Here is a 14,759-nt window from a genome sequence, read left to right as displayed (position 1 = left end):
ACATCAGATTTTAATCAGATTGTGTCAATGGCAAATGTAAACAAAACACCAACGTTTGATAATCATAATCACTAAGACGAAAATACATGCATACAACTGTCATACATTAAACAAATCACTCATTTTTACAGGAAACAATAACGATACAACTCTATGTGGTAGTCTGACTCTGTAATGGTGATCATAAATACAGGTATTTGAAGATTTACAGAAAAAAAACACCATAATATAATAATTAAAATTCGTGTGTGTACTTCTCTGATCATGTGAATGTACCTTAAATATGTACTTGAACAAGAACAATTCAGAAGCGGTAAATATATTATATTTGTAAAGTAAAATGTTTGCGGCATGAAACTGTAATAGATGACATGGAACAACCCAAACGTCGACGTTTATACATTACATGATATATAGTGATTTGATATTTGTATATATGACTATATGACTATATTTTGAAGTGTAATTTGATTGAGTCTTCGATCGATGTTTGTGTAAAATTAGTGTTTATGTCTCGTTACAATTACATGTGTCTATTATATTACAGTCACATCATACTAAACACCTCAATAAACAAGACAATCCTAGTAATACATGTAAATATAATGGTTGGACGCATTATGAGTAAAACAAAATTAACAGTGATCTCGATTTGTAAGAATTGTTGAAAACATTCTAGTTGACGATTGAAGAGAGAAATGTATTTATGACTACCTGTGGAAGAAAACTACGCCCAACGTCAAATTAAAAGAAGAAGTCACGTAGGGAGGTTGAGAGAAGTTAATGGAATCAGATGTCGACAAAATTTAACATTTTATTTCGTTGGTGGCGTCAACATTCATTTAATACATTTTTTTACATTGAATTTGAGTCATTTTCTGATGTAGTAAACAACTAAGGTGTTTCTTCGTATCCTGTCTTCTCAGTGAACAATCTTTTCTTTTTTTTCATGTTCTCCGCAATGCATCTTGGTAGTTTTACGGCCAACTCAAGGTAATCTACGCACACATCACAACATCGGCTGCACGCAGCGAACGGTAGGCATAGCAACCAAATGTAGATGACAGCACACGACAGCGGATATGCGATTAATACCAGGAATAGGAACCAGAATATAAACCACAGAATATCACATAAACATTCACAGCAAGATATGCAGCATTCTCTAGACATACTTCGTCGATATTCTTGTCGTTTCTGGCAAAATAAAAATAATAAAATATAATAGAGGCATTCACAACACAAACGAATACAATCCTTTGACATGAGCTCAGGTTTTATCGCCCTAAAATGTAAAAAATATAAAAACAAGGTATAAATTAAATTAATAATTATTAATTATTGTTATTATTTTTGTTTATAAATAAGTATCAATTCCTTTGTGTGTAAGACGCCATCTCGAGGTGATTGCAGTACACCTATTGCGCCCTCTCTCGATTTCTTGTGAATGTTACTTTCTTCGAAGATATACAATGAGTGGTTTTCTGAAATTTTCCAAATTAACACGTTAATGAATGAAATAGAACTTTCTAAATAGACAATTTGTTCTCTTAAAACAAAATAAATTCAATTCATAATCGTACCATATAACCAGATTTTAATAAATGACATTCTTGCAATATGCGGCATCTGCTTCAAGTTACACATGAATGAGCCACCCAAATATTAGGTAAAACCATTTCACGAGATACACAAGTTTCTTTTGAGTCAGTATTGTGAAATATATCCAGTATTAAAGATCGACAGTTATATTAAACTTGATAGCATAATTTGTCAAAACATAGTGAGTCTCTGGGCGTGGTCAGTCCGAATTGTCACGGTCTATCCAGTTTACCGTGTGCCAAACGAAGCGGTTATCACAGTACACGTTAATACAGAATATTGTATGCTAAACAAATTTACGTAATGAAGTCTATGTGGCTATGTTTTGAAATTATGTTTATGTAAACTTGAGAATAACGTAATGAAACACGGAAACCAATACTGACTTCATAACTTTATAACTTACCTATATAATATTATCAGAGTTATCAGCAAATATCACTTCCCAGAACTTCCTATTTGTTTACAAGTTAAATTCCGCTCTCCCAGTTACGATGCATCGAACATAGTAATGTATACCCTGCAGCGTGCGTCAAAAAAACTGCGTAGTTTGTTTTTCGATATCCAAAATAATAGCGTGTAAAACAGACTAAATTATTCTATTTCTGTAAATACATGATATACGATGACAGTGTGAATAACGGGGTGAATATTACACATGCGGGTGGAGAGATTCTGGTAAGAATTTAAATATCCGGTATACACCAGTTAGTTCCACCCATCACTATTCGTGCCTGTAAAAAAATACATATATGTATTTTTATTTGCTTAGTAAACAGAATGCACACTTCAGATATTTGTTTTCAAGTATTTTTATACCAAGCGGCATTTTTAGCCTTAGTGCTGTCTTGACGGATTCATTGCACGTGCAAAGCTATTAAATTATATGTGTATTGCATGTTGCCTTAGAAACGTGTTTGGTTCGGTACTACTTGACCGGATCGTGCGGTCATCTCACTACCAAACGACATTCGAATACGCTATTTCGACGTCACCAAGCTCAGCCAAGGATTTATGGGTCTTAGACTTCAAACAACATTCCGAAATGACTAAAGTTACTAAAACTGGACTGGGTTTTTGCTATCCCCAAATAAGTATGTGAGACACTCACTAAGAGAACGAATTGGTATATATTGTAGTGTTCAACCCAAGGTAGGATTGGACCCATGGGAAAACGCGCTATAGGGATCGATCTCTCTAAATTATCTGCATACATTGCCGCATACATATTATTGCATATAGTTGCACCAAACACATACAACACTGCTTCTCACAAGTATCTTCTAATTAAATGACATCACTCTTACAAATAGAGAAACGGTTTTATTGATCGCAATATTTAGAGAACATGACACAAACAATACTAGTCGAAGGCATGCATTGTATCATATATTTTAACGCCCTATGTTTGTCCCCAGAAGCACAGGTTCACTTTAAGAAATATTTTAGTACATGGAGTTGTCAACTTTATCCCCAAGATGGCGACAAATTATTAGTTCTTTACGAGCTAATCTCGGTTATGTCGTTGTTTCTGACATAACGTCACATTCGTGGTTTTGTTGACATGTTTACTGGGTGGTGGTAGGTGACGTCACAGCTGGAGACTCTTCATCAACTTCGTCCTCTGTCTCTGGAGTTTTTTCTCCACAAAGTCGCTTCCTCTTCTGTATATACTCGCCGAGCTTCTTTGGTAATTTGACAATTTTCTCCAGGTATTCTAGAGTAACATGGCAACACTCACAACAAATCACCAGAGGCATGCATAGCAACCAAATCAAGCCCAAAACAACAGCGATTGGGTAAACCACGAAGATGAGAAGAAGATACCAGAATATTACCCAGAATGCATCACATAAGCAGTTGCAACAATTTCTACAGCAATCATCGTCAGACATAGTTTCTGTTTACCTATAAAGTAATTTAGTGTTATGATCAGTATTCACATTGTTGAAGCATTCCGTGGTTCTAATGAATAATGTGTTCTATGTGTTACACCATGTGTTTATAGTGTTACACCATGTGTTTATAGTGTTACGCCATGTGTTTATAGTGTTACACCATGTGTTTATAGTGTTACACCATGTGTTTATAGTGTTACGCCATGTGTTTGTAGTGTTACGCCATGTGTTTATAGTGTTGCATGGTGTGTTTATAGTGTTACACCATGTGTTTACGTTAACAAATCTATTTATAGCGTTAATCCAAGTATCTATAAACAACGTAACTCTATACATACATATAATAATATTACATATAGCGTTTGTAAAGTGTTACGTTCTGTAATACGACATTGCGTTGTGTGTATGTGAGCGGAGAGCGTTGGGTGATGCGATATGGCATTCATGTCTCCCTTAACACTACAATCATTTGTAATCTGCGATAGAAATGAAAATAAAACAATAACGATATATTTGAATCGCTGTAGACAACGTTCTTTCAATTATATTTCACAATATCTGAGAGCACAGCCTTTTCATATGTCCATAAGCAACTCGATTTGGTGCCATATAGATATCTAAGATCTTAAAATACACATCAATGTTTTAGCTCACGATTTTATACTATAGTTTGCAAAACAATGCCACAATCTTACCTTGCGATAACAAAACTTGTCGTCCTACTGTTTATAAACAAATTTTTCGCGTCTATCGACACACCTGTACCAGTCTATAAACAACAATACCTTTCGTTTCTTAATACATTACACGTCATGTATACCAGCGCCTTGCGTGTCATCGTCGTGTCTATTTCAATATTTAGGACAGCATAATTTATTACTCTGACGTTTCTGCATATGGTTGAATATTTCCAATTCAAATACGACATTAGGAGTTTATTGTACTCATAGCAAATAAAGAAATATACCCAGTGTATATATGTAAGTGTCTTGATGTATTAATGTATGCGGGCATACAGTATATTTGGGTTTGCACATAAGGTGTTTTACAAACTTGCAGCTTACTTAGCTCCCCATTACTCGTTTGAATGTGACTTAAATATGTGTCCATGCGTTTCTATGACAACGACTGGTCATCAAACTATATACTAACGAAAAACTCAAAATCAACCATCAGTGTACCATCTTGAACATAATGGGATAATTCATTGGTTGCTAGATGCGTGCTAACCTTTCGACCGGTCATTGAAATTGGTGAATAAGAAGATCAGTGAATGTCCATATATACATTCTGCATCACGTGACATGCGAACAGTTTGAGTTTGGTAAGGGATTCTTAATGGGTTTGGTTAATTCACTCAGTGTAGATAGTACCACACGTACATGGGTTTGGTTAATTCGCTCAGTGTAGATAGTACCACACGTACATGGGTTTGGTTAATTCACTCAGTCTAGATAGTACCACACGTACATGGGTTTGGTTAATTCACTCAGTGTAGATAGTACCACACGTACATGGGTTTGGTTAATTCACTCAGTCTAGATAGTACCACACGTACATGGGTTTGGTTAATTCACTCAGTGTAGATAGTACCACACGTACATGGGTTTGGTTAATTCGCTCAGTGTAGATAGTACCACACGTACATGTGTTTGGTTAATTCACTCAGTGTAGATAGTACCACACGTACATGGGTTTGGTTAATTCACTCAGTGTAGATAGTACCACACGTACATGGGTTTGGTTAATTCACTCAGTGTAGATAGTACCACACGTACATGGGTTTGGTTAATTCGCTCAGTGTAGATAGTACCACACGTACATGGGTTTGGTTAATTCACATATCAGTAGCATAAAAATACTTTTGCGGTCTCAAAGAGACTTACATTTTGATTAAAACCTTAGTCGTCAAAAAAAAAAAAAAAAAAAAAACTAGTTGAAGAACATCATTCAACACCGTTCAACCCACGCAGGACCAAAACGTTAACATTATTTAATTTTCCTGGCCTGGTGGGGGGGGGGGTGTATCATTCGACCTTTACCGTGTACCTAATCTATCGCTTAATACAACTACCGACCACCCCTTCTCGTATCTTACCATCAGGGCACCGCGAGAAACTCATTCCTAGCCAGTACATATCAAACTGTTCATATTCTACTACTTAGAAGCTTGCCACACCTCAAGTACTTAGTGTATGTACAGAACCCAACACCTAAAACAACAAACAGATGAGCACACGAACACTTTTTTATACATTTATTTACTGTCTCAAATTTCAACGATATCTGACAATACTGTCAACTTCTGTCAATCACTTGAATAGATATGCAGATGCATTTTTTCAGACATAATATTAACGTAAACATGTGACTATGGACCTCGGGAGATAAATGAGCAGCACTAATTAGAAGCCGGTAGGCTGGTTGGCGATCCGCTCCGCTCAAAACAAGCAACATGTTTTTGACTGTTTCCATTGTGTGTCATAAACGTGAAGCTAAATTCGATTTATAACTAAATGAGCCCTATACGACGTTCGCAAACACCATTCAGTCTTTAGAAGTCCCTTAGTTTATTACTAGGACGTATTCTGCTGTTACATTTATTATTTCCAACCGTTTTGCGATAGATTTGCACAGTTCATTCAAAGTTCAAAGTTGCGTTGGGATTACGTTGATACAGTGTAACAATGTCGGCGTCTGTGATCTCTTACCAGTGCGCAACGTAGCCAAAATAAAAAGCATGATCATTTGAACACTGGTATTACAAAACTGGTAGGAGGTAATACATTTGAAGCGAAAGTATTCAAAAATCAGTTTTTGGATGTTGCAATGGCAGTGGTGGGCCATGATTTTTTTTCCAATTAGTGACGGTACGACCTACATGTGAAGTTAAAAGCCATTGCTGGTGAAAAGTTAAGTCAACGTTGGGGTCAAATTTCTCGGTAATGAAAAAAGATATCAAAAATTCAAATAATAACTGTGTGCCCACTCAAGCTGGGTAGAATGAGCTATGTCTGAAGTGTTTTATCGTAAATTTGTAGGAGGAGATACATTTGGCGCGAAGCTATCCAAAAATCAGTTTTTTGTGGCTGTTTTGGCTATGGAAACGGTGGGCCAACATTTTTTTTTCAGATTTTTCCTAATAACTAGGGTAAAGGTGCCAAGTTTGAGAGAAATCGGCCAAGCCAAAAAAATCATAGAAGAAATAATACGTGAACACACTGGAAATCACACACAACGCCAAAAGTGATTATAGGGGCAATCCTAGCGGAGCGGATCACCAACAACGTGTAGCGTAAAACATGAATACGCCTTGCAACATTAATTATTAGATTGCTTTATTGTGCGAACTGCCATGATAATAGCAGACAAATATATACAACAATACTCATGGAGAACAGTAAAATCACATTTTGTTACATAGGTTGGTGGATTGTCCATATCTAATACAAGAAAAGTAAGTTACATGTACAGTGTAAACTGTTTTATTCAAATATTACTTGTTAATGAATACTTCTACTCGTGCAATTTTTCTATATTTTGGACATATTGGAGTCAAAAGAAATGGCAATATAATTTGTCCATGGAGTGGCACCTTCAGAAATTAGTGATATACATGAAATATTGGGAAGATATGAGGTTCAATAATGTATGTATATGTAAGACATCTGATGGGTGATGGGTAATTACTGCTGTTAGTCGGCGTTACCATGGTAATATTCTTGAATGTAGTCCTCAATGTAACTCAATATAAATTGCAAAGTCGTTACAACCAATGCCTTAATTTGTAAGCGTTCTGTGTTTGCCAATATAATGTTACTTGTTACCATTGATGTTTCACTTATCAGCGTCTTCGTACCCACTCACCAATCGTTTTCTGTGTTTCATATTATCAGCACATGTATACGGCAGTTTTACGGCAGCTTCCAAGCAGTCAACGAATGGTTTACAGCAATCACACCATGCAGAACACGGTAAAAATATCAGCCATATATACACGACGACCACAGCCACTGGGTAGGCGATAGTAATTAATAGCCAGAACCAGAATAAAACCCAACATATATCACACAGACAGTTACAAATGCTTTCACAACACTTCTGAGACATCGCTGTTCTCTGAAAATATTAAAGTGAGACATATGTTGGATTTGCTGAACTTAGTACAAACAAAGTTTGAATTGAAATTATTATATGTACATGGCATGGTTGATATGGTTAATGTTTTATTAAAAACAAACGTGATTTAGCAGACTTACTCCATCATCAAATTAGATAACAACGCCGAAATAGTCAAATAGTATACGGACGGTCACTATGGCTTTGAAAACCAACTAAGATGAAAATCGAACCACAACAAACCATAATTTCTAAATCCAACTTAAACCATTCAAGAACGACTCGAGTGCCAGTAAGATTGTTATAACATGGCGTCTACTTAGCTGACATTTTAATAATTAGTTAAGTTCATTATTGGTCATTTATTAAAATTTAAATTCTTAAATTAAATTAACATAATATTTTTAACATATTCTGGCGTGATTCGGCGCCATTCAAATGCGGTTAAAACAAAAATGATACACCTCCTAAGGAAATCGCACTATATAAAAAGTTCCCCACACAATTATTCCATATTTAAATGACAGCGAGCAGTGCATTACATGTTACGTACAATTCAACAGTTCACAGCGCGACGATCACGGCCTTTAAAATCAGACTCAGAGCATATTTATGAAATACAACAACAGTAATTGTTATAAATACAAGTGAAGAATGAATAAATAAAAACATTTATTTAAAAATTTATATTAAGATATGAAACATTTCAACATTTTAGAATTGCAAAAAATACACAAAACGAAACATTGCGTTTGATGAATGTTATTGATGTATCAACATATAGAGTGCCAGTGGAAAATTGTCCACAGATAAAAAAATACCCCGAACATAAATTATTGAAACTCACCTAGTCTCTCATATATTTCTGCATTAAAAGTGTGCCGCACAGTGAACGTCAAGTAAGAATGTCAATTTCCCCTGTCCGCCGTGACTGGATAGCGAGGCACCCTGGTAATTGCGTGTAGGCGATGGAATCTATTTAGGGTATATGTTAAAATTATTTACTTGCTCGTAAAAGTAGAATTTCAATAATTATTCACACTATACGGGCGTTACGTATATCATGGAACATTTTCTTAATTCCAGTCCAGATTATCACTCCTTTATTTCTAACATGGTCTTGTCATTTTATTTTCATTATTTTCCTTAACCACAAAATGATATAATATACTAAGACATTCACCGTATTACTCACCAAAGTTCTTCGTCCGCAATGATGTCTGCGCATGCGTGTCTAATTTCAGACGAGCCAACTCAAAACTAGCCGACGGTGTGTATGGCACATCTTGTTTTGTCGATGACACATAAATATCAATAATTATTGATAGTTTTGTTGACTATTTCGTTTCACAGTGTCTGAGATACAACGACGTTACGTTTACTCCGCAAAGGTAAGCTATATTTTGTTCACTTATGGGTATTAACCATTTAGTATGGTGTAAGCGTTATAGTTCTAAATATAAATAATAAATACCCGGCATAACTAGGGTTACTCGTCGTTTTTTGATCGTCTCAATTATCGACCAATTCCTGGGTTTTATGACAGATCTCATAATTTAGGGATTGAAGACAATGTATTATCTCGAGTCTATCTTCAGTATAGCAAAATAATTTTATGATTTCTGATTTCATAATTAACAATCGATTTATGGTTACTTATTTTACGTATGATTTGACTGAATTCACTGTAAACAAAACAGCGACGTAATCCTGTTATTGTCAGGTGGTGCAGACACGTGACAATGTAAGTTGCAAACAGTGGTTTGTGACATCATTCATTGGTAATGTTATAATTATACTATATACAATATTTGTAAACGCCCATGGCTCGTCGGAATATCATTGCATGTATTTCGCACAATTCCATCAATTTCATGTTCAAATAAGTTTTCAAAAAGTGTCCAAATAGTGTAATTCGCAATTAGGTCGGCTTTTTAAAGTTTTATGTGAACTACCCTCTTAGTTTATTTACAATGATGAGAACATTAATTATTAAAATCCAATAGTTTCGAAGGATAATAACATAAGAAATGGTGCACATATGATTTCGCTTAATTCAAATAAAGATACGCCCGCGTTTGTCTGCAAGGTATTATATTACATCATAGCATTTTTCTGTTTCAGATTCTAATTATGGGTTGTCTGTGTGAAATACTCTGTGACCTGATATGGTTTTTATTCTGGTTAATCATTATCATATTTATCGCTTACCCATTGGCTCTGCTCTTGGTCGTCCTCTGGATACTGCTGCTTCCATTGGCTGCTTGCAGTGGATGTTGTGAATCGTTAGTAGACGCCATGGAGACAGCCATCAAGCTACCGCGATCGTTTGGTGCTAACATCAGAAACAGAAAACGGCTTTTTGGCGCAAGGGCGACAAGCTCTGACTATGAAAGCAAGTAACAATTTCTGTAGGCGTCTCGGGTACCATTGTACGATAGTTTTACCCCGTTTCATTTACCACCATGCTTTATTGTCGAGCGATGTGCACAATAAATAAGGTCACCCGTAAACACGAAAAATAGCCTCACGTTAAAATGATGTGAATGTATCACGTGACTAGAAAGCACAATCCTTGTATATTACATTGGACAAAACATAGTTTTATATTTATTCAAAAAGAGAAAAGGGTTTAATAAACTGTTCTATGTAACTATCTATACGTGGTATGCAAGGTATAAACTGCGATATGACGTACTTGCTTCTATGCTATCGATAAAGAGCCATTGCTCGAAACGTCTAGCTATTTTTAATAGTTATTTAGGACTACGATTACCAAATATTATCTTCAATATATCATGTAGCAATACATCTCCACCCAGAAGAAAATAACTGCAATGCTAGAAACAGGAATTGTCCCGGAATAAGACATACATGTGTTATTTTTAGCTCGTATTAGTTTAAAAATCTACCCACAATAATCACTCAAGCACGCTAATACATATAAATGCGCGTTCCCGTGCTGTGTTCATCGTATAGACCGACTACCAAATTAAGACTTTTATCACTTCCGACCTAGAAAATAACCGACTGCAGTTCATTTAGCTCCAGGTATGATAATTTAATTCACATCCTATCATGTTACCAATATATCCACACAAATGTTGTATTTATACGAATCGTCTACTTGTGCAGGTGCCACGAGTATTATTAATGTGCACACTATAGAGGCACGTTTTTTCCTTACTAAAAGTCATATGACGCCCCCAGCGTTCGAAGTGTGACCGGTTTATAATAATAGACAATAAGACAAATGGTAATGATTTGTACATCATTTCGTAATGACAGCGAGAGCAAAAAAATGTTTTCTTAAAAAGTTACAGAACATTTTTTTTCAACGATATACAACCCTGTTATAACAAGATAATTGTCATTTTCTTTGAAAAGCGACATTCTGTCGTTATATGACAAGATAATTTTATAATTTGCTGAGTGAAATATAAGTTTGTTTCAATGTCATTATTATATCGAATAATTTATTGGTTTGCAATTTTAAATTTAACTTATATCTTAAAACTACGGGATAGGGTAGTATTTCTGATCTGTAAAGCATGTTGGTACATTCACTAAATAAAAATAGTGTGTTGTTACGTGTTTGAACCCATACACAGTTTTGAAATAACTGGTGTCTGCGCATTCGTTTATATTTGCTTGTATATACACTAGTATGAGACTCGATCCAAATTATATTGCCAAATCCTCAGTTACATTTAGAGATATTAGTTATTTGATTATTATATATAACTTCTATATAGTTCAGTATTACGTGACCACGCTGCATATATATGATGACGTTTACGGAGAAATACCCGGGAAATAAACGTCATCAGCCTATGTATGCTCAAACAGTGTGTGGAAAAAAAACAATATTTCGAAGGTATAGTTCTCACCTTATATGTATACAGGCATAGTTTTCACCTTGATTGCTTTTAAGATGTGTTTGTTTATTATTTTTAGATGTGTTTATTTAATGGCATGTGATGGAAACCATTTAATCAGTGTTTATGACCGCCACTCATAAACTGCCAACTATTATCGAATTAGTTTGGTTACCCATGAACCATGCAACATTTCGTCAATTGTAAATTAGCCAATCATCGCAGACAACAAAATGGCGGTAGATAATTGCCAATTTGGTTGAGCATTGCGAACAAATCCTTGGATAATAAAACAAAGTGTGTACAAGTGAAAACATAGGAACGGAACCAGCGCCACCACACGTCAGACTGGGGTGAAAAAATCCGAACGCTATTTCTGTTACACAGTACACAACATGTGACATTACACCGACCAATGATAAACTCGCTGAGCGTTAAGTTTTATAAATCTGACTATTGTAGGCATAATATCACGTGACTTCTTCACCGCGTATGGGTCTTCTGTTCAACGTTACTGGTAGTTGTTATGAAAACCAGCACGCTGGATACGTACATATATAAAAAGAAAATTCTCATCACTCCACAATATTACTTGTTTATGTAGTTGCATAGATAATACCATCTGCCTCAAAACGATTTGATCCCACAAAATACATTATGTAACATCACTATGAAAACTGTTCCCTTTTTATTGACATGTGTCTTCAAGGCACGTTTTTTATATATGAATAATACACACATAATATCAGGTAAGTAGTCACATGTAAGTATTGCCTTATTATTTGACAGATTTTTGCTAGAGTGTATGTACATTGAATAATAATAAGTTGTATTACAATGCATCGATACAATACTTTCACCACCCATCCTCTATAGAGTTAGGGAATATGTTAATTGGTAATCGTAGTGCCTGGTAAAGTGGTGCCTGGATATACAGTGAAATGGAGTTAGGTGAAGGACTAAAGGATCTACACGACATTTCCCGAAACATCATGTTATCTTACCAATTACCAACTATTATGATTATAATTGTACATTCTCTATATAATTGTTGTCGGTTCAGCTATTGTCTTTTGAAGTGCGTACGTTTATTGTTATCGTGAAAACTGGAATCAAGCGAAACATGCTACGATTTGAAGGACAGCGTCCTTGTGTCTATGTGAACAAAGAACCCAGGAAACTGAATATTTTGAAACACATCCGCGCGGCATTCAAATAATGTCCCGTTAATAATAATTATGTTCATTGGAACCGGACACCCAACTGTTATCAAGATAAACATATTCGTTTTCAAGATAATGTACATTCACCGAATTTCAGTTGATCATTGATCACGTGGGTCCCTGCCGTGACGTATAGCCTTAGAGATTTAATGAAGTTCACTTTATACATTTAAGCTTGAGCCGTGTATTCGGCATCGTGGCAACACAGTCTCTTTTTCGCAAGCATATTCTTGGCGCAGGTCCTAGGTAGTTCCACTGCAAGTTCCAGCAGGTTCACCATGGGTTCACACGGATCAAAACAGACGCCAAACGGCATCAGTACAATGTAAAACTCAGCGAAGAATAATGCGACAGGCCATGCTATGAAAACCAACACCAGTAACCAGATTATAAACCAAACTAAATCACAGATAATTCTCATACATTGATTTGCCATCTTCTTGATATACCTGTGAACATAAAGACAAGGTCAAAGTCAGGTATGGTCGCAAGGCGGCGCTTCTTTCATAGTGAGGAGTCGGTAAACTAGTACACATTTTGTAACATCAACATCTCGTCACATATCAAACATATATTCTCCATTATCTGAGTTTAATCTTTGACTATGTAAAGCAAGTAAGTAACTTTACTTGCATTTCAAGGCATCCGGCCCACATACAACATATTTACAACAATTAGATAGAATCACTGTGAAATCACAGAAAGGAAAATCATGATTTATTTTTCTATTTCTTGTGCCTTAAAGATAAAAGTACACTCGCAATGTTTGTTGAGTCACTAAGCTGCAGTTGTTATTGTGCTCGATTTTGTCGTATTTTACGAATTGAAATTTAGTGAAACAAAACATAATTTATTATTTGCACGACTCGGATGTGATCATGATTCCAAATCAGTAAACACGTGACATATACGATTGCACTGAGAGTATTTCCATTTATGACATTTAGTTTAGTTCTAATTACAGTGTTATGTTTGTTATTTACCATTGCTAGAATTGACACCATTACTACCATATGGAATATTGAATAATTGTGGTAATAACGTATATCAGGCTATTTTCATGAACACCATATGGCGGGTTGCCGTGTTAATAACATATAAATATACAGTTGGTTTATATTGTCGATTAGTATGCGTACATGTAGAGGGTATGGAAATATAATATATATATATATATATATACATATATATGTAAATAAAATGTGAAATAAAATATATTAAATTATAAATAATGTATTCGACTTTACTTAATACATCACGGTGTATCAAAAGTCACGTGGTACAAGATGAAAAATATTGATGTATGTTATTGTCATTTTTACCTCCGTTGGTCACATGACACATAGTTATTTTTGGAAACATATTGCATTTATGATAATTGTAATTTGCAAAATATACTCGACTGTGACCAAAACTGTAGGTTTATATCTATAAACTTACCCTGTCTTTGCTATGTGCGACAATCGTGGATGGATACATGCACCTACGTTTTACCACTCCCTTTATTAATTTCGTAACACAGAGAGAGTGGCCCAGATTATGAGCCTCGCTTTCACTAATGAAAATAATTTGTAGCCTTTCTAATTAACTCTCTGCAGGTCAATATAATATGCGTATTGTTCAGTGGAATAGTATCAATAAAATAAACGGGGCGTCTTCCGTGATATAATATAATCAACAAATGGAAAATATTTATTGTTACAATTAAAAAAGTCAGATTAAAAAATATGTCGAATGCATAAAGCATTTATACGTACAATACGACAAACCACTAGTTGTGCAACCATATGCGATGTGTGCAAATATGTCGACTCCATTACGTATCTACTCACCTTGTACTAGCGGTAACTGGTCTCCTGCAGTATATATGATTCAAATTTCAGGCCACACCTTGTTTTCCGCAATAACTGCAGAATGTGTGCGAATGAGTCGATATTTATTATATGTACGTATGATTGTTACATTCATCCGTTCACATCCAGGGTTTAATTCCACATCACTTAGATACAAGCAATCTGTTGCACAGCATGGTGTGTGCC

General features: G+C 35.3%; 3 long non-coding RNA genes across 3 annotated transcripts; all 3 read right to left on the bottom strand.

Moving 5' to 3' along the window:
• Positions 1-2,905: 2,905 nt before the first annotated feature.
• Positions 2,906-4,293, bottom strand: LOC144359251 (uncharacterized). The gene is made up of 2 exons (XR_013421982.2): positions 4,196-4,293; positions 2,906-3,510 (listed from the first exon to the last, which is right to left on the bottom strand). It is a non-coding gene; the product is annotated as an uncharacterized LOC144359251 (long non-coding RNA).
• Positions 4,294-6,821: 2,528 nt separating this feature from the next.
• LOC146731485 (uncharacterized) lies at positions 6,822-8,506 on the bottom strand. Its single transcript, XR_014927029.1, has 2 exons — positions 8,467-8,506; positions 6,822-7,619 (listed from the first exon to the last, which is right to left on the bottom strand). It is a non-coding gene; the product is annotated as an uncharacterized LOC146731485 (long non-coding RNA).
• A 4,255-nt stretch (positions 8,507-12,761) lies between these two features.
• Positions 12,762-14,209, bottom strand: LOC146731484 (uncharacterized). The gene is made up of 2 exons (XR_014926943.1): positions 14,161-14,209; positions 12,762-13,169 (listed from the first exon to the last, which is right to left on the bottom strand). It is a non-coding gene; the product is annotated as an uncharacterized LOC146731484 (long non-coding RNA).
• Between the last annotated feature and the right edge of the window lie 550 nt (positions 14,210-14,759).

This window comes from Saccoglossus kowalevskii, chromosome 18 (assembly GCF_978046115.1).
Source record: "Saccoglossus kowalevskii chromosome 18, keSacKowa6.1, whole genome shotgun sequence".
Lineage (NCBI taxonomy): Eukaryota > Metazoa > Hemichordata > Enteropneusta > Harrimaniidae > Saccoglossus > Saccoglossus kowalevskii.
The sequence above is the reverse complement of the archived record's forward strand: the minus strand, read 5'-3'. Positions and strand labels throughout refer to the sequence as shown.